Source organism: Dermacentor silvarum, chromosome 2 (assembly GCF_013339745.2).
Source record: "Dermacentor silvarum isolate Dsil-2018 chromosome 2, BIME_Dsil_1.4, whole genome shotgun sequence".
In the NCBI taxonomy this organism is placed as follows: Eukaryota; Metazoa; Arthropoda; class Arachnida; order Ixodida; family Ixodidae; genus Dermacentor; species Dermacentor silvarum.
Genome location: NC_051155.1, coordinates 34,016,775 through 34,041,512, shown reverse-complemented (window position 1 = coordinate 34,041,512; position 24,738 = coordinate 34,016,775).

The following is a 24,738-nucleotide window of genomic DNA, read 5'->3' as shown; positions in this document are numbered from 1 at the left end:
AGTAAAAGCACGGAGTTTAAAAATCCCTAACTCCTCAATAAAAACACATATCACAGTTCTGCAGACTGGATCAGCTATATCTTAAGTCAAGGAATTTGTTATATGAATTTACAGCTTACGTGAAACGTTCCAATGTTCATAAGCATTTTGCACGTCCTACTCACAAATTAATGATTGTATTTTAGAGCAGTGTATGATAAGTCAATTTCGCCAACTTTAGTTATGGATTAGGTGCAACTAACAGAACTGTGATATCGTTCTTTTTTTGAGTAAGAGTTGTTAACTTAATAGCTTCGTTTCTAGAAATTTTCGTTGATTTGTATAAAACGTCACCTGAATAAAAAATGTTCCATCATGCTTGTGCTATGCGAATGATGCTTTTTTGAATAATGTGTTTACTTTGATGTAATAATGCTTTCTCATTTTACCTAATTCCTTCCTGGAGGCATACTTTAGTGAGCTATAAACAAATAAAGATTCACGGTTTACCGATGATTCCCTCCGGAGCTTCGCCCACTCATCATCATTCACCCCGTGGATATGCGGTGTTTTTTTTCTTCTTGCGCCGCTCAGCGCGCTCACGGCAAAGCCACATGGCAAGTCGTCGTCGTCGTCTTCATTGCCCACACAGCTCGCGCGGCGCCGTAAATTCGCAACTCCGTGATCATCTGTCGATGACGAGTAAGGGCACGTCATGACAAGATCCTTGTCAAACCAAACTGATTGAACTTCACGACAGCTCAAGATTTAATGTTAACTGATTGACAGAAATTTGATCAAAATTTATGCTAATGGCCGACACACCCTTCTCTCGGAAAGTGCCTGCTGACATGACACAAAAACAAAAATATCCTTCTTTGTCTCCGCAAAACTTCCAAGTTTCTGCCCTATATGTTAGCACCGGTAGAATGCAATGATTGTACACAATGATATACAGGGTATCCAAATTATCAAGCACTGAGGTAATCTTGTTTGCCGCCGCTTTGAGATAGATTATCTTTTGCATTCTGCCTAATTATATATTAGTTTAAATAATTATTCAACTTCTCAATTATTATAATTAGATGAAACGTGTCAATGAGAGAATTGTAGAGCAACATGAAAAAATCCCGACATGACTTTCGGTTGCTTAATACGTGCTACATAAGGTGTTTTTCGGAGTGTGAAATAAGCCTTTGAATACACGAAAAATTGCAGCGCGACTGGCCACTCTAGGCACTTTGCGTGTATTTGTGGGCTTCTTTCACCACTTCTTTATTTTTGCTTTTAACTTATGATTTAGAACCATAGAACCGTAGCCGACGGCTAGTAGAGGGCTGGAAATGCTGTGACCTGGTCGACGGAGTGATGTGTTCTTTCATTGTAATTATTGTGCACAGAGTTATCAGCATGATAATATTCTTAATGATATAAAGAATACCTCGAGCAAGCAGTCTATATCTTTATGTGTTTTTGTTCCTTCTGGCCACAAAATCCAACATCATTTGAAGTACGCTCACTCGCTGTCTGTTCAAGAAACGAATGCAAAAAAAACCCCTGCCTTCCCTGAATTTATTAACGACAAGAACGCCACTCTGGAAGATATAATATACATACAATTCAACACACACCAAAATCTAAATATGGGGAACAGAACACGAAACTAAACTAACCATAAAACAAACCAGACACCCAGCGTGTTACATATCACTCATGTTTGCACATTCAACCTGAGGTAAACAGATGGTTGACTTCCGCACTCCTGTGCATGCATCTGGATATGTTAAGACTCAGCTACTCTTTTTATATAATAACGACGCTCATCTTTGTGAAATCCAGTGGACTACCGCAAGAACGACAATGGCTTGACAGGTAGTTCACCTTTTGAGGAGCTACCATGCTCCATAAGGAGGATGCATCAACTCTTCTGGCCAATGTACGCATTACCACACTCCAGCTCGTTTCCTTTTTAAATGCGAAGCATTTCTTGGCGAACATTTGCTGCTTTGACAGTACCTATCTATCTATCTATCCATCTATCTAATTATCTATCTAGCCGCCTACAACTTTGTGCTATCATGGTCGTTTCGTTAACATGGTCTGTACCAAAATTGGCATACTATGTCAAGAGCATATGACGAACATAAATGATATGTCATGACATGCGTCTCATGTAGGTTATGAAAGAGCCGCCTACGCCTTGGTGCTCTCATGGTCGTTTCGTTAACAATGTAGTACGTCACGAACACACTGCTTCGCATAAGATCGATTTCCACAGGGCGTGGGATCTTCCGGCTTTTTTTCCCTATGTGAGGCATCGGCAGGTTTCGTACCATGCGCTTCGACTGTGATTCGTCTCTGTTCGCGCCTTCTAGAAGCGCACGGCCATGGCCCCAAAACAAGAAAATCGCCACAGTAACGCCCAGTGGCCGCTGTCCACTTTTTTATATACTTCACCTCAACACATAGCGTATGCTTCACCGCTAACATGGCTGTATGGCGGCAAAGCTGACTTTATGAAACTGACACTACGTAACGAACCATTGGTCATTTTGCTGCTCACACGAGCGAAAGTTCGCACAACCACAAAACAAAGACTTCATTTTATGCTGGTTGGTTTTCCACCTAACATTTGTAGCTTACACGAAAACGTGTGAAGTTTCTCGCGCTTGTACGTACTTCTAAAGACAGCGTGACCACCTATAATTAGAGCACTGTCATAAGCGGCGACGACATCCACACAAAAAACAGAACTTCCCCATTGCTACTGGGCATCGCGATCAATCAATGGCACAGGCGCCACCCTGGAAGTGGCAAAAGGGGCTACGAGATCCACAGAAACCGCATCAGCTTTCGCAAAGCTTCCACAACACGATCCGTCACGGGCACTACACGGGCAGAACGACTACGGCCACACTCATCACTTCGCCGCAGACTCTCAACGACATCAAATAACTGCTCAAACTTCACTCAGAGCTCCTGTCGCGTTCACCACTTTACGCCACCTATTTAAAAATGAGCTTTATTATATGAAGCCAAGTCAAATCAGTGTTTAGCGGCTATTTGGGTGAACATAATGCTTACCACCTCTTTTCACTCCATCGACCGGGTCACACCAGCGGCGGCCCCAACAAAATTGTCACTACGAAACTAACGGCACAATATGGGTACTGTAGCAAAAGACTGCTCAAAACAAAGTCATGCACGCGCACACACACTGAAACACTAGTTTGAGGTTCATGGCGTCACCTAGGAGTGAAAGTTATTAATAATTTGTTTATTTTTACGAACAAAACCTTTCCCAAATAGTTTGCAGCATCTTTGCAAATGACGCATATAGAGGAGGAGGAGGGAAAACTTTATTTCCGTCAGATGCAGAGTTATTTAAATTACTGGGTTTCTTCTGCTAGGCGGCGTGAGGTGGCCGTAAGCCCTTCACTTTCGGCGACCTCCAAAGCCCAGTTGACGGTCCGCAGCTGGACCGCGGGATCCGAGCTGGACACCGCTACCTCCCAGTCTGAAGTGTTATTAAGCTCGAGTTCCGCCCTAGGTTTCAGCCCGGGGCAGTCGCTCATTATATGTGTCAAGTCCGCTTGATAGGCGTCGCAGTTCTTGCATTTAGGTGAGAAGCAGCCCGGATATATTAGTGAATATTTGTAAGGGTTGGCAAATGAGCCAGTCTGCAACTGTCTCCAGGTCACCTGTTGCAGTTTATTCAGTGATTTATGCGGAGGGGGGTATTTTTGTCTACCTTCGCGGTAGTGCATAGTAATTTCATGGAATGTCACCATGCGATCCCTCGCTGAACCCAGGTCGAGGCCTTCCACCGCCCGGCTGACGAAACCTCGGGCATAATTGTGGGCAGCCTCATTTCCTGGGTGCGAGGAATGTGCTGGGACCCAGATGATTTGAATCTGGCGATCAGGCGGTGGATATTTGTTTAGAATTTGCATGGCCGGTTTGTGCATTTCGCCACTGGCAAAGTTTCTAACTGCGGTTTTGGAATCGCTAAAAATGATTTCCGCGGTGGTGCCACTTATAGCCAGAGCTATAGCTGCCTCTTCTGCTTCCTCTGCATGCATGCAACAAATTGTTGCTGCGGAGTGGGCCTGACCTTGATTGTTGACTATGCCTATAGAGAAGGCATCTCGACTTGGGCATTCCGCAAAGGCGACGTGGACTATATCCTGCAGACTATATCCTGTAGTGTTTATATCCTGCGACTATATCCTGTAGTGTTTATGTAGAGCTTTAGCTCTTGCTCTCCTTCTGTCCTTGTGATGTTCAGGATGCATGTTTTTGGTATTGGGTCTATCCTTAAATTTCTGTGGTATATTAGGGGAAGTTTACATATTGAGGTGTGTGTGGATCCGTATCGGATCCCCAGGTCCTCCAGTATGTGTCTTCCTACTTGAGTTTAGGATAGCCTCTCCAGTTGGGCTAGCTTGTGTGCCTCGACCAGCTCCTCTAGGGTATTGTGAATTCCCAATTCAAGGAGCTTCTCATTAGCCGTGTATCTAGGGAGGTGAAGGGCTGATTTGTATGACTGTCTAATTAGGCAATCGATTTTCTTCTTTTCAGCCGGGTAGAGGTGCAGGTAAGGAAGGGAATATACTATGCGGCTCAGGACGAAGGCTTGGACAAGTTGCCTGAGATCCGCTTCCTTCATGCCTTTATGCTTGTTTGCTATTCGTCTAATTAGCCTGTTTGTTTGGCTAACGCATCCTATGATTTTGCTCAGGGTGAATGCGTTCTTTCCGTTGTTTTGTACGTGCATCCCCAGAATTCTAAGGGTCTGCACCTCTTGTACGTACGTGCCATCTACCATCACCTTGATGTCCGGGTGAGGTGTCTTTGCTCGTGGTTGAGCCCTTATAATCAGAAGTTCTGACGTTTGGGGGGAGCATGACAGGCCTATTTGATTCGCATGATATGACACTTGATCTGCTCCTGCTTGTAGTGTTTCCTCGATCTCACTATCACTTCCGGTATTAACCCAGAGGGTGATATCGTCAGCGTATAGTGAGTGTCTCAAACCAGGGATTGCGCTAAGTGCGGTAGCTAGCGGTATAAGAGAGATGTTAAATAGTAAAGGGGATAGTACTGATCCCTGTGGAGTTCCTTTGCTGCCAAGTTGCAATATGGAAGATGCGACGGAGCCTAGCTGGAGTTCGGCAGTCCTGTCGGAGAGGAAGGCTTTGATATAGTTGTATGTCTTGCGTCCGACATTGAGTTTCTCCAATGCAAGCATGATTGCCTCATGATTAATGTTGTCAAAGGCTTTTGTTAGATCTAGGGCTAAGACAGCTCTAGTTCTTTTCCTGTGAATAGGGTGTAAGACCTCTTCTGAGAGTCTTAGCATGATATCTTGGGTTGATAGATTTCCTCTAAAGCCTATCATGGTGTGCGGGAAGTAATTATTGTCATTCATGTGGCTCTGTAGCCTGTTTAGAATTATGTGCTCGAGCACTTTGCCTAAACAGGAGGTGAGAAATATGGGCCTGAGGTTCTGCAAGTCAAGCTTCTTTCCCGGTTTCGGGATGAAGACTATCTTTGCATGCCTCCAGGTGAGGGGAGTTCCCCTCTTTCCCAACATTCGTTGAAATATTTAGTAATTGCTTCGATCGAGGCATCATCTAAGTTTCTTAGTGATTTGTTTGTAACCCCGTCCGCGCCTGGAGCCGAGGAGGTCCGAAGTCTTTGAAGCGCTGCTCGCACTTCAGACTCTTGGATCTCCTCGTCCAGTTTGCGGTTCGGGGCTCCCAAGTAGCTCGATAGAGAGACTTTGTTCGATGTGTCTAGGTACCTCTGTCTGAGTTGCTCGACGAGTTCTTTATCTGTGAGTGCATGGTTATGCACTAGTCTAATGATGTTTTTACTGTGCGCTATTTTGCCTGGTCGCGGGATCCAGCAGGTGTCTGAGGAGGTGCCAAGTATCCTTGAGTCCAAGTTTGCCACTCATTTGGTCACAGACTTGGCCCCACTGTTGCCTGGCAAGCTGTTGTGCATAATCTTCTATCTCTTCGGATAGCTTTGCAATTTTAATGCGCAGTGGTCGATTGAGTTTCTGCGTTTGCCACCTTCTCTGGAGACTGTCGTATGCTTCCCACATATGTAGCAGCCGACTGTCCACAGTTTTTGGTGCCTCTGAAGATGGGATTGATTTCGTTAATGTTTTAACATCATGGATGAGGTCTTTGACCCATTCATCTAGGTTACTTATCTCATTCCCTGCGGTTTGATCTCTGAGTTGTCTGAATTTGTCCCAGTCCGTAATTTGGACCGGTTTCCTGCCTCTACCTCTGAGGTTCTTGGCAGTTATAGTAGCTGCCACTACGTAGTGGTCGCTACCTAGGTTAGTCATAGTGTTTTGCCATGTCACTTGCCCTATATACTTTGTGAGCGTCAGGTCTGGAGATGTGTCAACCTGTGTGCTCCTGCCAATTCTAGTAGGGGTGACTGGGTCTGTGTGTAGCGTAAGGCGCGCATCCTGGATGTAATTCCAGAGATGCGTGCCTTTCTTATTATTGGCTCTGTATCCCCAGACCATGTTTTGTGCATTAAAGTCCCCCACTATGACTAGTGGATTCTGTTTGGAAATTTTGAGTGTCCTATTTATTGCTTCGATAATGGTAGGGTGTCCTCCCTTAGGGTTGCTGTAAACATTAAGTATGAATAAGGCGGGTATGCCTACCTTTTGTGGAATTAGTTCTACTAGGAGACAGTCCAAGTCAGACACTTCTAGGTCATGTTCTATGGCCGTTAAGTTTCTCTGGACTAAAGTGGCAATTTGGTATTTCTCTGAAATTTTGTTTTCATAGGTTTTATAGTTCCGCAGTTTAACATTGCCAAGTGTTTCCTGTAAGGCAATAACGTCGGGGACTTTTTCTTTAAGGTTTTGTATGTGGAACTGCAGATTACTTCGTTTTGATCCGAAGCTTCTACAGTTCCATTGCCAGATTGTTATGTCATTATGCAGTCCCGCCATGTTGAAGTACATGGGGGGTTTCTGGACGCTGCCTGACACCTGAAGTAGTTGCACCCTGCTCATAGTTGGATGTGAAGCTAGCAAAGGCTGCTTCTTGTTTGCTTTGTCTGGCCTCAAGTGCTTCGATTCTGCTGCCAATTTGTGCGGCAAATTGTGAGAAATTTTTCTCCAGCATGGATTTAATTTCATCCATGGGGTCTTTTTCAGTCGTCAGAGGTCGCTTTTTTGCGGGGGGGTTGCATTGTGGGGAGGATGATCGCGAAGAGGCTGCGGATGCAGCGGGTGTGTTAGCTATTTGTCTTTGGGGTGTGTTTGTGGTGGAGTGTTGAACTATAGAGCTATTAGTTTGCTCTCTCTCTGCTCTCAGTTTGTTAATTTCCTCCTGCAATTGAGCGACTACGGAGGTTAGGTGCTCATTTTGTCTTTCTAGGTGTTGTATTGTTTCGTCTGCTTTAGACCGGGAGGTAGGCGGACCCCAGCTCACCTGTTTTGACCGGTCTTTGGAGACGCTTCTGGACAAGGGCGGGAAGGAGCTTGACCACGCGTATAGAAGTAAGGTATCATGTGAGCGTAACTTTGGTTTTTATTTCTTTCATTTCCCATTGGCCTTCGTTTGTTTGACTGAACATACGAGAGCTGCAGGCTTGGGAGACGACAGTTCGGCGAGGCATCCATGGCAAGCATTTTATCGCATGCTTCTTGCAAGGCGAGTGTCGGGAGTCGGGAGCAGCCACTGAGAAAGCGATTAGCTGTCGTACTGTTGCGGCTGTTGCTGAACACGATACTCTTTCAACGCGCTGTGATCTCAAAGCGCGTTCGTTGTTTGATCTCTAGTACCACGGCCGTTGGATAAAAAGAAAACAACATTTTATGCTTTCGAAACAGAGGGTGCGGCCCAAGAAATTCAAAAACTTCTCAAGTGTATCTTTACAGTCTGTGCACGCTTGCATCCCACGGTTTCCACAGCGCGTCCGATGGTCAAAGGTAGCGTCGTCGCTTGTCAGCGCCTGCTTTATCGCCACCATCCGCGCTGCAGCCGTGCCTACTTTTGGGGAACTCTACATGCGCTCAGTCACCGTGTCTGCAACTGAATTTCTCATTCTTTTGCTCCCTAAAACGCGCACATTGTGGATCGCACCTATGGCTATGCCATCTGGTGTATGTTAAAACGACGATGGCATTTGTACGTCGGTGAACAACTGTGAACTTGTGGAAGATCATGAAGCTGGTTCAACGTCGCAGTTTCTACGTATCGTAAACAGCTATGGAAGGGGGCTGGTACAACGCCACCTAGAAAAAAATCCGGCAGATCCCACGCCCTGTGGGACTCGATGTTACGCGAAGCAGTGTGCGGGGAGCCTATCAAGTTAACAAAACGACCATGAAAGCACCAAGACGTAGGCGACTCTTTCATGACCTACATGACACGCATGTCATGACATTCATGTCACGAATTCTCAGGAGTTCCTTTAGCTACACCGAAGAGACCACATGGCGAAAGCCTTAGTCATGCTCATGACTATGACTTCGAGTCATTGTCATCAACCTTTAGCCTTCTCTTTCACTTAGTACCACATCCAAACCCATTCCATTGGTTTTAGAGAGTTAATCTTTTTTAGCCGAGTCATTCTGATTTTTGCGGAGTGATGGTCATGATTATGACTTCTACCACACTCCTTCAGTGTTTCCTTCACTTAGTGCCCACGTCCGAAACCATATCAGTGGTTTTTGAGTCTTAATATTTTTTCGCTGAGTCATTGCCATTTTCGCTGAGTCATGCTCATGACTATGACTTCTACCAGCATCCTTTAGTGTTTCCTTTACTTTGTACCCCCGTTAGAACCCATTTCCGTGGTTTTTGAGTTGATCTTTTTTCGCAGAGTCATTGTCATTTTTGCTCAGTCATTGCCATGACTATGACTTCTACCATCATCCTTTAGTGATTCCTTTACTTCGTACCGACGTGAGAACCCACTTCAGTGGCTTTTGAGTGTTAATCTTTTCGCCGAGTCATTGTCATATTTGCCGAGTCATGCTCCAGACTATGACTTCTACCAGCATCCTTTAGTGCTTCATTCCCTTATTACCCACGTCCGAACCCATTTCGGTGGTTTTTGCGTGCTATACTTTTTTCGCTGATTCATTGCCATTTTTGCTGAGTCATGCTCATGACTATGACTTCTACCACCATACTTTAGTGTTTCCTTCACTTAGTGCCCACATCCGAAGAAATTCCAGTGGTTTTTGAGTGTTAAACTTTTTTCGCTGACTCAATGCCATTTTTGCTGAGTCATGCTCATGACTATGACTTCTACCAGCATGCTTTAGTGTTTCCTTCACTTAGTATCCACGTCCGAAACAATTTCACAGGTTTTTTAGTGCTAATCTTTTCGCTGGGTCATTGCATTGGCCTACATGACACGCATGTCATGACATTTATGTCATGACCTATCACTTATGTTCGTCATACCCTCCTCTCATAGTACACCAATTTTGGTACATAGCAAGTTAACAAAACGGCCATGAGAGCACAAAGACGTAGGCAGCTAGATAGATAGATAGACAGATAGATACTGTCAAAGTAGCAAATGTTCGCCAATAAATGCTCCGCATCTAAAAAAAATGTTGCAGTTTCACCCGAAAGGCAAAGTGTAAGGAAGAAGAAGAGTGCCGTGCAGAGCTCCGCAGCCGGATTGCCAGCGCTACTGAAGTGGGGCTCAGGCTCGACGCTATTCCTGGTGTGCCTGGCTAAGCCTTCGTTGTTTTTCTTCTAGTCAGCGTCCTTCGTGTCGTCCACAGCCGTGTCAGACTTCCTTGTCATATTTGGTGGAGGTTTGCTGGGTCTTCTGTCATCCTGGAATTGCACAGCCGGATTCTCCCTGCCACCATGACCTCCGCAAGCCCCACGAGCTTACCACCGGCTGCTCCCCAGTCCTCCGTATGCCCTGGCACACTCCGTCAGTGGGACCGTCCCATCTTTAGCGGCAGTGATCACGACGTTGATTACTGGCTATCATCATACGAACGCGTCAGTCTTGACAACAAATGGGATGAAATCACGAAATATACCACCGTCCCTTTTTACCTCACCGGAATTGCCCACTTGTGGTTTCGAAACCACGAAAGCGAAGTCCCAAGCTGGACCGTGTTCAAGACAAAGTTCAGCGAGGTCTTCGGCCGCCCTGCTGTTGAAAAGCTTCGTGCCGAACAGCGTCTGTAGCCGCGCTCTCAGCAGCCTGGTGAGACTTTTACCAGCTGCATTGAAGATGTCATCGATCTCTGCAAACGCGTCGATGCATCCATGCCTGAGGGCAATAAAATCAAACATATACTGAAGGTCATCGACGAGGACGCGTTTCAGATGCTGATTTCAAAGAGCCCCTCTACGGTTGCCCAAGTCATTGAACTATGCCAAAGCTATGACGAGCTACGCCGTCAACGCCTCCTCACCCGCCGTCCTAATCCCCATCAAAATTCGTTGTCCGGCTTGACCTCTCCTTTTCCAGATTCCGCCCTCCTCTCGCAGATCAAGGCTTTCGTCCGAGAAGTTGCTCGCCAGCTCTCCCTTATCTCCAACCCGCCGGAGTCAAGTTCGTCCCGTAGTCCGACCTTACGACACGTTATACAAGAACAAGTGTCCGAGGTTCTTCCTCTGGAGCGGGCGCCTCAACTCAACCCCCCATTGACTTACGCCGTAGCATGGCCACGCCCACCAACGTTCCGGGCTTCCGCCTGCGATGCCTAGCCCTGTTTTTACCTCCATGCCCCCACGACTTCCGGTCCATCGAGTAAATTAATCCCTGGCGCACAGCGGACAATCAGCCCGTCTGCTATTCGTGTGGTATTCCCGGACACGTTGCACGCTTGTGCCGCCGCCGTCCACTTCACCCACGTCTCGACCCACGCACAGCAGCGTACGACCATCCATTGTCTTACGCTCCAGACCGCGATTGCCAGACCGCCAGATTTGAAATTCAAGGAGTGCTCTACTTCGTCGAGTTCGTCGTTCTTCCCCACTGTTCCCACGATATTATTTTAAGTTGGGATTTTCTCTCCCGCCACGAAGCTGTCATTGATTGCTGCCATGCAGAAGTCGCCTTCTATTCGCTTGGCAATGCCATATCTGACGACGTTTCGCTTTCCTGCACCAAGTTGTCCCTCACTGACGCCATGCAGATACCTCCGAACGCATCCGTTCTGGCACCTGTATCCTGTTACGTTGCCTCCGACTCTACCGTACTCTTCACACCTTCCGCTGCTTTCGTTCGTCGCCACATCTCACCACTCCCAACCGCACTGCTTGGCCTTCAAGCAGGTGCGACTCACCTTCCTGCATACAACCACTTCCCATTCCCGATTACGTTGCTTCGCGGTGAATCTCTCGGCACTATGGAGCCTTACGACACCATTACCACGTTCGGAACTTCTTATTGGATCGTCCGAGGTCAACACCCTCTCCGGTAGTCCCGTACCTGCCACATCGCCTGAAGACGTTTCCAGCCACGTCATCGATAACGCCTTAGACACCAAGCAACGCCATAACCTTCTCCGTCTCCTCGACAAATTTCGCCCTGTTTTTGACAGCCATAGCACTTCTCTGGGTCGAACGACGACTATATGTCACCGGATTGACACCGGTGCTCACTCACCGCTACGGCAGCGACCATACCGCGTATCGTGGAGAGAACGACGCGTCTTTGATGAGCAAGTAGCTGAAATGCCAAAGCGTGGTGTCATTTAACCATCCGACAGTCCATGGGCATCGCCAGTTGTTTTAGTTAAAAAGAAGGATGGCTCGATCCGCTTTTGCGTGGATTACCGTCGCCTAAACAAAATAACTTGAAGGGATGTTTATCCATTGCCGCGGATCGATGACGCCTTAGACTGCTTACAAGGTGCAGAGTTCTTTTCCTCCATCGATCTACGCTCTGGTTATTGGCAAGTGCCTATGGCTGCAGACGATAAGCCTAAAACTGATTTCGTCCCACCAGATGGCTTATACGAATTTCGTGTGGTGCCATTCGGTTTTCCAACGCACCCGCCACTTTTGAACGGATGATGGATACTATTCTTCGAGGCCTCAAATAGAACACGTGCTTGTGTTATTTGGATGATGTAGTAGTATCTGCACCAGATTTTCCTACTCACCTTCATCGCTTGGAGCAGGTTTTACGCTGTCTCAGTGACGCTGGCCTCCAACTCAACCTGAAAAATGTCACTTTGGGGCACGCAAGCTGACAATTCTCGGACATGTCGTGTGGAAGGATGGCGTTCTCCCCGATGCCACAAAGTTCCGTGCTGTTAATAATTTCCAAGGCCAACGACTCTAAAAGACTTGCGTAGTTTCTTTGGCCTCTGCTCGTACTTCCGCCGCTTTATTCGAAATTTCGCTTCGATTATGGCACCGCTGACAGAGCTACTACGGGGAGACCCGAATATTTCCGCGTGGTCACCAGCCTTGCGACGAGGCTTTCGCGACGCTACGGTGCCTGGTTACAACACCACCGATACTGCGCCATTTCGATCCCACTGCTCCCACGGAAATCCATACGGTTGCTAGCGGCGTTGTTCTTGGCACTGTGCTGGCCCAGCGAAAGCCCGGCTTCCAAGAATATGTTGTTGGTTACGCGAGCCGCACTCTCACGAAAGCTGAAGCGAATTATTCGGTCATGGAAGAAGAATGCCTAGCGATCATCTGGGCCATTACAAAATTTCGTCCATACCTGTACGGCCGGTCATTCGATGTCGTTACCGATCACCGTGCACTTTGCTGGTTGTCGTCCCTCAAGGATCTCTGCGGCCGCCTAGCCCGGTGGGCACTGAGGCTCCAAGAGTACCACATCCGGGTTGTCTACCGCTCAGGCAGGAAGCACTTCGATGTCGATGCTCTTTCGCGCTCGCCTGTCCACGCCGACATTGTCATTGTCTCCGTCCTAGACGACCCACTTCCCCCATTCGCTTCTGTCGACATGGCTTTGGAGCAGCGCAAGGACTCCTGGATTTAATTTCGATAGATTACATCTCTGATTCACCTGCACTCCCACCATTCCGAGCGCTATGCCGACAAGCTTCGCACTTCGTCATCCGTGACGTAATCGTCTATCGCCGTAACTACAGTTCCGACGGCCGCAAATGGCTGCTTGTCATACCCCGGCAGCTCCGCACTGATGTATGCGCCGCTTTCCACGCCGACCCTCAGTGTGCACACGCTGGTTTCTTCAAGACCTACACCAGACTACGTCATAGGCTTTATTGACGCGGTATGTACACATTTGTGCAAAAGTACATTCGCTTTTGCACAGAATGTCAACGCCGCAAGCCTGATCCTTGCCGCTCTTCTGGACCAATGCAACCTTTGCCGTGCCCTTCGTGACCCTTTAACCGCGTTGGAATAGACCTATACGGGCCTCTGCCATACACAGCTGCTGGCAATCGCTGGGTCATTCTAGCTATAGACCACCTCACGAGGTATGCAGAAACGGCCGCTCTACCAGCTGCGACAGCTCGTGACGTTGCCTCCTTCCTGCTTCAACGCTTCGTTCTCCGTCACGGCGCTCCCCGCGAACTCCTGAGCGACCGAGGTCGCGTCTCTCTCGCCGATGTCGTTCAAGAACTTCTCACTGAAGGCCGCATTATTCATCGCTGTAGCACCGCATATCACCCGCAAACAAATGGATTGACAGAGCGATTTAACCGAACTCTTGGCGACATGCTTTCGATGTATGTCGCCTCCAACCACACCAACTGGGACCTCATCCCTCCCTATGTCACGTACGCCTACAGTACGGCACCCCAGGCAACGACGGGCTTTTCTTCCTTCTTTCTTCTATACGGCCGAGAACCATCGTTTCCCATTGACACTATTCTTCCTTACCGTCCCGACTTATTAGAGGGTACACCGGTTTCCGAAGCCGCCCGGTATGCAGAAGAATGTCGGCAACTAGCTCGCTCTCTAACAACACAAGACCAAGCGCTACAGAAATTTCGTCATGACGACGGGCGCCCCGCAACCAGTTTTCGCCTGACGCTCTCGTTTGATTCTGCGTGCGTCCTACTTCGACACCAGGTGTCTCCTCCAAGTTTGTATCCCTAAAGCCCCTTGATCAAGGGACTTTATGTATCCTGATACCATGGACCATTACCGGGTTCTACAGCAAACTTCTCCGGTGAACTACGTCATCGAACCTCTGACGCCCCCTACGGACCTGCGTCGCCGAGGCCGCGAAACTGTCCACGTCGATCGGCTCAAGCCGTATCACGAGCCCTTCATCCTCACGACGCCTTAGGCCTCCTGTGCGGCTCCGCCTTCAGCGAGGGGGGAAGATGTATGGAAGAAGTGCGCCGTGCAGAGATCCGCAGCCGGATTGTCAGCGCTACTGAAGTGGGGCTCGGGCTCGACGCTGTTCCTGGTGCGCCTGGCTAAGCCTACGCTGTTGTGTCTTCCTGTCGGTATCCTTCGTGTCGTCCACAGCCGTGCCAGACTTCCTTGTCATACATGTATCAATTGCGATAGCAAATTAGTAGAGAGCTATACGGAATAAGGATAGTAGTTTTATCAGCTGTGTAAACTTGGACATGCAGCAGTACCAGAAACGTGTAGATCTGTTGTCGACGCCGTCGGCATTTTGCCCGCATGGGCACCGAACGCGCAGCGTTGGTGACTGTTGCCGGTGCCTCTGGGGGCTGTTCGGAGGTTTTCGACGAGATCAGAACGGGACACTCGTCGAGCAAGTCTTTACCATCTTCTCGACTCACAACGTTGCTATATGAATACGCATTTGGGGCCGCAGCTTTTTGGCCGAAATAAAGAATTCACCACCACCACTAAACGTCGCCTGCCTTCCTCTTCCCCCCGTCGCCCCACGGCCTTTCACGCGACGGTAGTCGCGTTTGCTCTCCTCCGTGCCTTCGGTCCCCGTGAAAGTGCGCGTCCCTCGCGCGCTTTCACTCGCACATACAGCATTTGGCATGCGGCGACGATTTCATCGCCATTGAACTCTATACGGAACCTCACGGCGACGGCGACGGCAGAAATCCGCCTGGAGTGTCCATATAATTGTCATAGCAATAAAAAAATGTCACAGTTTCGCCCTAAGGGCGAAGCAATGAATGCGATAGCAACACAGCAATGTCATACGAAGTAAGGTGAGCGGCTTTGGTAGCAATATGAATTGTAGTAAACATGAGCTGATTAAGCAAGCAGGTGTGCTGCGGCGTAAGTAGACCGACATGAAGAGAGACTCGATGACCACGAGAAGGCGCGTGTGAAACGGTGGTGTTGATGAGGAGCGGTTCCCGTGGGCAGCGCCTGTGAAGGCGCTGCACCTGTAGCGCTGCACTGCCGACCCGGCAGCATTGCATGCGTAGCGTGCGTTGGAAAATGTGGCCCGACTATTACTAACTGATTGAACAAGCGTGGTGTGAGCGCGCACAAACAAGCATGCATAGATCACACTGAATGACTGCAGACAACGACTGTCAAAACGCTGGCAGCAACTGTCAAAACGCTGGCAGCAAGCGCATATACGCCGCAGCGGGCGAAGGTACGTGCGGTCTATCGCTTCAACGGAAACTGAGCGGCGAATGCACGGCGCATAAAGGTCAGAGCCGTGTGGAGATAAGCGACGGTGCGAGCGAGCGACGAGCGCGGTTGTTGGCAGAGTAGAAGTGCGCCCCCCCCCCCCGCTCCCTCCGGCGCTGGCTTCCCGCTTCCTTGCTTGCGCGTGGGAGATTGAGTGCGTTCGCTCTCCGTGATAGCGCGCGTCCCCGCACGCTTCCGCTCGGTCATACGGCGCGCGGCGAAGATTTTATCTATACGGAACCTCACGGCGGCGCCGACGGCAGAAATCCGGTTGAAGTGTCCAGATAATTGCTATCGCAATAAAAAACAACAGCCCACGCAATACGTACGCGAAATATCAAATACATGCGGCACCTAAAGCCCCTATCTCGCAGCAAAATCTCGAAGCCAAAGGCATTTTGCTTCTCGCTGCTGGGCTTTACAATAGAGCGAGGCCGTGTTTTGCCGAGTGAGGAAAAGGTCCGAGCTATCCTCGAGTACCCAACGCCGGAGAACATACAGGCCCTCAGACGCTTTTTGGGCATGGTGAATTACTACCGCCAATTTGTGCCCAACTGCACTGCTCTACAGGCTCCCTTGACCTGGTTGTTGAGGAAATCTACAAGCTGGAGCTGGGGTCCGGAGCAAGAAGCTGCCTTCAGGGCTCTCTCTAAAGCTCTTGTGGACACAGCCGAGCTGAAGCTACCCTACCTGAACAGGGAGTTCGTAGTCCAAGCTGACGCGAGCGACCTGGGCCTAGGTGCAGTGCTGCTCCAAGAACATGAAGGCGTTCTTCGGCCAGTTGCCTTTGCCAGGAGGTCGTTGACGCCCGCAGAGCGTAACTATTCCGTAATCGAACGTGAGTGTCTAGCGACAGTGTTCGCTCTGCGTAAGTTCGATCACTACGTCGACGGAGTGCCTTTTGTTGTTGAAACGGATCACATGGCGCTCACCAGGCTAAAGTGCTTGCGCGAGCCGTCAGGCCGCCTCGCGCGCTAGGCATTGACGTTGCAGCACTACAACTTTGATGTTCGCTATCGGAAGGGGAGCACAAACGTGGTGGCAGACGCCTTGTCGTGCGCCCCCGTTCCAGATCCGGACACTTTTAGCCGGCACCCCTCCGACACAACGCTTCCGAATTGAAGCCGGAGCCCTTGTCTCTAATGGCACGAATGGAGCGAGTTCAGGCGGCAGTGCGGCCCATAAGCCGCCGTCACTGGACGAAAGCGTGTACCTGCTGGACCACCTAATGTCCGTGGATATCGTATTCAGCAGACAAGAGCTTCTGGAAGCTCAGCGGAACGATCCCTTTTGTCAGCAAATCGCTGACGAGCTCGAAAAAGAGCACAGCCCCGGAATGGAGCGAGGCGGAAACGCCGATGGGCGCAAATTGGCAGCTGGTATTGCTGTTGGCGCCGGGTGCGACGCAGCTGGTATTGCTGCAGGCACGTTGGATTCGTATCTGCTGGATGCTGACGGAGTGCTCCTGCGTTATATCCCATCGGAAGAGGCTCCTCACGAGTCCTTTAAGGTGGTGATTCAACGCAGTCTACGGAGAGCCACTCTGAGTTACTTCCATGACTCGCGGTTGGCCGGACATGCGAGTGGCCCTAAGACTTACCTTAAGTTGTGCCGCTCCGCAACATGGCCAGGCATGAAGCGGGATGTACTTCATTATTCTCGCTCGTGCCACGTGTGTCAAAGCATGAAGCCCTGTGGTGGCAAACCCCCCGGCCTCATGCAGCCGATCGACAGCCAGCTACCCTGGCAAATCGCGGCCTGTGACATCATGGGACCTTTCCCAAGAAGCCGGCAGGGCCACACATTCCTGCTGGCCGTCACAGATCATTTCACGAAGTGGGTGGAACTTTTTCCCCTTTGGAAGCTAACGTCACGCGTCATATGGGACAAGTTGATCGAGGTTTTCACCCGCTTTGGCTTTGCAGCGGAGCTGATCACTGACAACGCGTCCTATTTCATGGCCAAGGTGTTTGTCAATGTGTGTGCAGCCTTTGGCATAAAGCACCGCAACACAACGACTTATCACCCGCAGGCCAATCCCACCGAGCGGATGAACCGAAATGTGAAGCCCTTGCTCGCGGCCTTTGCCCGGCAACACAGGGAATGGGACGCCTGTCTCCGCGAGGTAGGTTTCTCTTTACGCACATCGGTGAACCGCTCGACTGGGTATACGCCCGCTTTCCTCAACTTCGGGAGAGAGCTGCCAAACCCAATGGAATCGCGTTCTGCGAACCGGCAGTGGGGCGAACGCCCCTTCGTCGGGACTCTCCGATTACGCAGCGCAAGTGCGCGTTAGGAGGGGCGAGGCCCTTTCTCATGCCCAGACTCACCTGGCTTAAGCACGCGCTGGACAGAAGGCACAATACGACCGGTCGCATAGAGAGGTACATTATCAAGTAGGTGACCTCGTGCTCAGACGAAATCATGTACTGAGCGACGCAACAAAGGGCATCTCAGCCTCTCTTTCGGCCAAGTGGTCGGGCCCATACCGAGTGGAGACCAAAATGTCACCACTTGTGTATAAGCTGGTGGACTCAAACGGTAGACCGTCCGGCGGTCCAGTGAACGTCTCTGATCTCAAACCTTTCGTTGCCAGAAGCAGCGACTGGGAAAAGGAAGAGAAACAGCAGGCGCAACTGAGCAAGACGGCGGATTTCAATCCGCGTACTCGCCGGTAGAACCTGCGAAAACGCTCTTAGTCGCCATTTCTCGCTGACAGGCAGTGGGATCCTATTCCCCGCCGCGCTGGCAAGCGGAGAGGTGTGACTATAGCGAGGAAGCACGCATTAAAGCGGGAAAAAGGCGCTCATTAGCCGAATAAGACGCTTTTTCGTAGTGCACAGCTTCTTCCGGGGGTCGCGGTGACTCAAATGATCCGCGCGCCCACCGGTGTGAGCTGCGAAAGCTGGCCTAGTCGTTGCCTTGCTGCTCACGCCAGGGGAACTTTATCCTCTGTTGCACTCGAGTGAGATGAAAGGCACGGCTAGCGTTTCAGCGCTGGCCGGAGGGGCGCATGAGACTTTGGTATAAGCCCAATCTGCCCCCTTTCCGTGAGCCTCCTCCTTCCCTCTGGCAGCCACTTGCAAAGGTGAATGCGCCAGAGCGAAGCGTCATTGGACGAGCTGACGGATGCAGAGTGAGCTTGGGGTTCTGTGTTTGAACATTGTCGTCGGACTGTGAAAGTGGCGGTTGGTCTGTTGTTATGATCATCGGAGTGCGAAGTTAGCTTTTGAAGTGCTAATATTGTAGGACTTGTGCTTCAAACACGCCTACGATGAAGCCAGCCCAACAAGCCTCCCGGACGTCGACTGACTCGCCGAGGTCTCACGGGCGCCGTCGCCGCCGCCGCAGGCACCTCCAACCGCAAGCTCTCCGGGAGGCGACTACGGTTGCAGGGCCTCCTGGGGCCATGGCGGGACCCGTGGTCCAAGGCGGCTCCTCTGCTGCCTCCACATCCCCCCGGGTGCTGTCAAGACCTTCGTTACCACAGCCAGGTTCCCGTTTGCCTTCACGGCGCCATGTCGCTACGTGGACCTTCCAATCCGGCTCCGAGGCGCCAATGTGCTTCGTGTCGGCGAAACGCTGGAAGGAGCAAAGAAAGGTGGAGAGCGGCATGAGCGAGCTAGAGACTCCGCGCGTCTTCCGTGGCCGCACGGTGTGAGGCTATGTGCCCGCGAGTAGTCTGCCACTCGATCAGCCATTTCAGCGAGCGTGTCTACTGGGACATCTCCTGCAGCGACGAGGACCGGGACCATGCTCTGCGGTACGCGCTGAAGGAACAACTCACGCAAAAGCTTCTCCTCTTGAGGGGCGGAGGTCCCGCCAATGAGCTGGCGCATGTGTCGCAGGAGCTGGGATGGGCGACGGTCACCGAGCTCTGTGGCCGTGATGAGCTGTTGGAGTCTGCTGTGTTCAGACTCGGACTTGCGGGAAATGATAGCTTCCTTCAACGTGTCGTAGGGATGGCTCGGGTGCGGCGAAGCGAAAATATCTGTGAAGTCTTCGGCTACGTCCGGAGGTAAGGAGGACACCAGATGCCAGTACCTGGTCTGTTGGCTGGTGATTTGCCGTAGACGGAAGTACGCCTCGACCTGCAGTAACCATGTGCAGGGGTTGTTTGGCCAAAATGGTGGCAGGTTGACGTGTTGGATCGCAGCCACCGCAGCACTGTTAGGTCTGGCGTCTTCTTGGGCGTCAGGACCGGTAGGCTGGGTGGAAGAGCCGGCGGGATCCATGCGGGATGGTTGGACAACCATGGTCGAAGCATCGGGCGGAGCAGCCATGGCGCCTGACCCATCGGCGGCGTACTGTGAGGTGTGTGGTGTGTTGCACCTGTGCCGGGCCCATGATGCCAGTAAAGTGCACAAGGTATACGCGAAGAAGACGGAGCCAGCCGCCAGAGAGTCGGGGACAGATCCAGCCGTACAGGAGCCAAAGAAGACGGACCCAGACGTCAACGAGGCCCTGTTGCGTTCCGTCGTCGGCGCTTTGGCCTCGGACCCTGCGTTCGCGGCCACCATCGCAGCAGCTGTCCAGCAGGCGACAGCGCTGGCACCCCACCACAGCTGTGCCCATTCGCCGTTGGCCGGAGACACAGACCCACCTGGAGAGAGGCTTGACTTTGATATTTTCGGTTGAGAAAATAAAACAGGTCAGACGTCAGCTTTGCCATTGATTCCGGTCGGCTCCCTTATGAGCCGGCCCGAGTCTTTAGGAGGGGGGGATGTGGGGACCCCTTGGTCCCCCTTCTCCAGTTCACGCGCGCATTGGGCCATTCGCCCGTGCGGTCGCTGGGGACACCCTGTTCCAGCCTTCATAGGGGACAGCGTAAATTCCTCGCGGCCGCTGGCGCCGGCGCGGCGCGGAGCCTGCTGCATGCGCGCGCGGCTCACGTTACGACGTGCGCCGCGCGTACGAACAGTGCCTGAGGAGCGGGCCCCTCTCGCCCTCTCCCCGGCATCTCTCTCTCTTTCTTTCAGCAACCAAGTTATACGCGGGCGCTTTCGCCCGAGAGGGACTGACTTGCGGTGCGCTAAGCTGTCGGACGTGCGGACCCGCTTGGTCCCGCGCCCCTCTGAGCAAGCCGGCCCCCTTTGCGTGGCGAGCCTGGCTTGGAAGAGCCTGTGTGGCGGAGCAGACTTCCCGGGAGCGGTCACCCGTAGTCTGCGACGGCCACCCTCGTGCCGTTACCCCTGTCCTGTACGCTCATTTTGTACCTTACAGGGAATAAACCCCCATTCGTTTGTGCCACGGCTGGAGTCGTCTCTACGCCTTGCCGGTGAGTCAGCGAACCCGCCGCAGCGCCCTTTTGTGTGCGCTGCGGAGTGGGGACAAGCTACGTGTCTCCTTTTTAGACCTTAGCTAGCCGGGACCGCGGGCACGGTAGCCCGAAGCCCCACATAACTCCCGCCAAGGAACCCCTTGTTTCTGGCACCGCCGGCGAAGGTAGAGTTACCGGCGGCGCACGCCGTTTCCCGTCGGGCGACCGGGCCCTTCGGTAGCGCGGCGGCTTGTGAACTCCCGGGCAATGTGGCCCGTCTCGTTGAACTTGTAGCAGACGACGCTGCGTGCAGGCCGAGCTGCTCGCGGCGCAGTGCGCGCCGGCGGTGGTTTCTGTTGCATCTCATAGGGATTGCTATCAGTTTCCACCGCCGGGCCGCTTCGGCGGTCCCAGCTTTGTTCTCCACTGGGCTGGGCGACTGGGCGCGCCCGCCTGGCGTACGAGTACGGGTCGAGAGCGCGGTCAGAAAGCTGCCACGCGCCTCGCTAAGGTTCTCCCGCAAGGGCTGCCGCTCCGTCGGTTCGCCAGAAAGGTGCGGGCGGTACGTTGCCGCCGTTCCAGGCGCACCGGGGTTCAAGAGACGATGACGCTGGCGGCGGCGGACGATAGGTACGCGCGGCCAGAATGTCACCCTGAATACGCTTCGCTTCAGCGGCCAAATCGTCCAGGTCGTAGAACCGGCCGTTTCGAAGGTAAGCGGCGAAGGTTGGATGGGCTTGCCGAATCACCCGCTCCACCCTCTCAGAGTTCAACGCCGAGGGCTCCGCTAGGAGATAAAGCTCCTGCATGGCTCTCACGTACTCGAGCAGAGATTCGTCCCTGTGTTGGGTTCGAAGATACAACTCGCGCCGCATGCAGTCGCTCATAGTCAGGAGGGAGGAATTCGTGGCCGAAGAGCGTTTTAAACTCCTCCATGCTACAAGCGCGCTTGCCGACTAGGCGGTACCACCGCGCAGCTTGGGCGGTCAGCGAGACAGGCAATATGGTGCCTATCATCACGCTGTCTTCCAGCCTCATCGCTTTCTGGTAATGACACAATGACTCCAGGTATTCCGTAGCGCTCATGCGGTCTGAGTAACCGCTGTACGTCGGCATATGTGCCTTGAAGTTACTCGGCAGGGCAGGCCTAGGGGGACTAGGGTCCACCACAGGAGGCCTGACACTAGCCTGAGATTGTGCCATTTCCACCAGCGACGATAATAGCTGCGCGGCTGTTGTGTGTTGCGGCAATTGTTCCGGGCGAGGCTCACAGTTTGCTTGCTGGGATGTGCCCGCACGCGGCCCTAAGGGGCCAGCGAACGGCGGAGACACGTCGTGCGAGCCCATGGGAGGCCGGCCGACGGTACTTCGACAAGGTGGCTTTCCAGGCCAACTGAGGCCGGATAGAGGATCACAGTCGCCGGCGGAGCGGGATGACTCCTGCTCGGCAGACCGACGAAGCAGCTGAGCGGTAAAAGGGCCCGCGCTGTTCGGATCGTAGGGGGCCGTTGGGCGGACGGACTGGCCAATGGGCGCCCCTAGCGGGTCGCACCTGGCGTCTGACAGCATGGGGTTGCCACGAAGAACATCCCTAAATCTTACAGCATTGTCCGCCGCCTCAAACGACAGAAGGTCCGCAACCAAGGACTCGGGCTGCGACGGGGGCCGCAAAGGCGCCATGCTCGGACGCCATGCCGGCCCCACGTTGGGCGCCAGTTATGTGGGGCTTCGGGCTACCGTGCCCGCGGTCCCGGCTAGCTAAGGTCTAAAAAGGAGACACGTAGCTCGTCCCCACTCCGCAGCGCACACAAAAGGACGCCACGGCGGGTTCGCTGACTCACCGGCAAGGCGTAGAGACGACTCCAGCCGTGGCACAAACGAATGGGGGTTTATTCCCTGTAAGGTACAAAATGAGCGTACAGGACAGGGGTTACGGCACTAGGGTGGCCGTCGCAGACTACGGGTGACCGCTCCCGGGAAGTCTGCTCCGCCACACAGGCTCTTCCAAGCCAGGCTCGCCACGCAAAAGGGCGCCGCCTTGCTCAGAGGGGCGCGGGACCACGCGGGACCAAGCGGGTCCCCACGTCCGACAGCCAAGAGCACCGCAAATCAGTCACTCTCGGGCGAAAGCGCCTGCGTATATCTTGGTTGCTGAAAGAAAGAGAGAGAGATGCCGGGGAGAGGGCGAGAGGGGCCAGCTCCTCAGGCACTGTTCGTACGCGCGGCGCACGGCGTAACGTGAGCCGCGCGCGCAAGCAGCAGGCTCCGCGCCGCGCCGGGGCCAGCGGCCGTGAGGAATTTACGCTGTCCCCTATGAGGCTGGAACAGGGTGTCCCCAGCGACCGCACGGGCGAATGGCCCAATGCGCGCGTGAACTGGAGAAGGGGGACCAAGGGGTCCCCACAGCCTCCATCGAAATGCGGGCGCCGCGGCCTGGATTCGATCCCGCGATCTCGTGCTCAGGTAGCGCAACGCCTTAGCTGACTAAGCCACCGCGGCGGGTCGTCGCCGAATTTTTATCTGAAGCTGTAAGTATGGAGAAGATGCTGCAGCAACGATCGAATTTCTATGAGCGGCAAGTGAACGTGACATCCACCACCGACATTTTCACGGCCACCAGAAGCAACGATGACCACCTTCGCGAACTAATCCGCACTGTCGTGCGCGAAGAAATACAGAAGGCTTTCGGCACATCGCAAGCGGTGGTGAGCTCTATTGAGAGTGTCGTCAAAGATGAAGTTCACCAAGCGCTCCGGTGGTCCTGTCCTCTACCTTACACCGCGCCTGCACCTACTGAACACCGCCGTGCGACCTACGCGGAAGCCCTGAGACTCCCTGCACCAGCCCGGCTGTTAGTTCACGCGGCTCATCCGGTTACGATTTCATCTGCACAACCGGTACCATACATCGCAGAACGACGCGCGCCTCCAGCGTTTCCCTCCGCCGCTCCTCCCGCTGTGGTTCCGCAGGAGCAACCGGTATATTACACCGACGATCGACGCATGACCCCTCGGAAGTCGGATGTTTGGCGCACACCGGACCGTCGGCCCCTGTGCTTCCACTGCGGTGAGGCAGATCATTTGTACCGCCAGTGCCCATACCAACGTCTCGGGTTGCGGGCCTTTTCCACCTATTCACCGCCACCTCGACTTGGCCAACGACCTCTGGAGATAGAAGATTACCTTGCTCAACAACGCATGCCACCGTCTACCGGGCGACAGTCAGGCTCGCCGTCACCACGGCGATTTTCAGCACGGCCCCAGCGATATTCCGGCATGCGATCACCAAGTCCCCGCCAGGAAAACTAACCACAGCGACCTTTGGGGGCGAGGCCGCTGGCAGTCGACACGCTGAAGACCACCGATCGACGCGAACGAGCGAGGACACCGATCCGACGTCAACTGCAGATGAACGGAATGACCGGCTTTCGCTCGACATACCGGTGGTGATCGACGGTTACGCGGTTAGCGCTTTAGTAGACACCGGTGCGGACTATTCCATCTTAAGAGGGAAGCTGGCGACGTTGCTAAAGAAAGTAATTACCCCTTGGAATGGCTCGCAGATTCGTACGGCTGGCGGTCACGTCGTTACTCTACTGGGAACCTGCACGACAAGAGTTCGGATTCGAGGATCGACATTCGTGGCGAGCTGCCTTGTCCTAAGCGTATGCTCCCATGATGTGATTCTCGGGGTTGATTTTCTCGAAGAATACGGCGCTCTTATTTACCTACGGGGAGGCGTAGTGACCTTCTCAGCAGACCGAGCACTCGACGGGTACGACCACAAGCGTCGAGACGACGCCCTTCGTGTCTCCACCGAATGTGTTACGCTTCCTCCGCGAACCAGTGTCCTAGCCGAAGTGATGTGCGTTGGAATGCGCGAAGGTGAAGTGGTCGCTGAAAGTAACTTATCGCATCTACTGACGCAAGG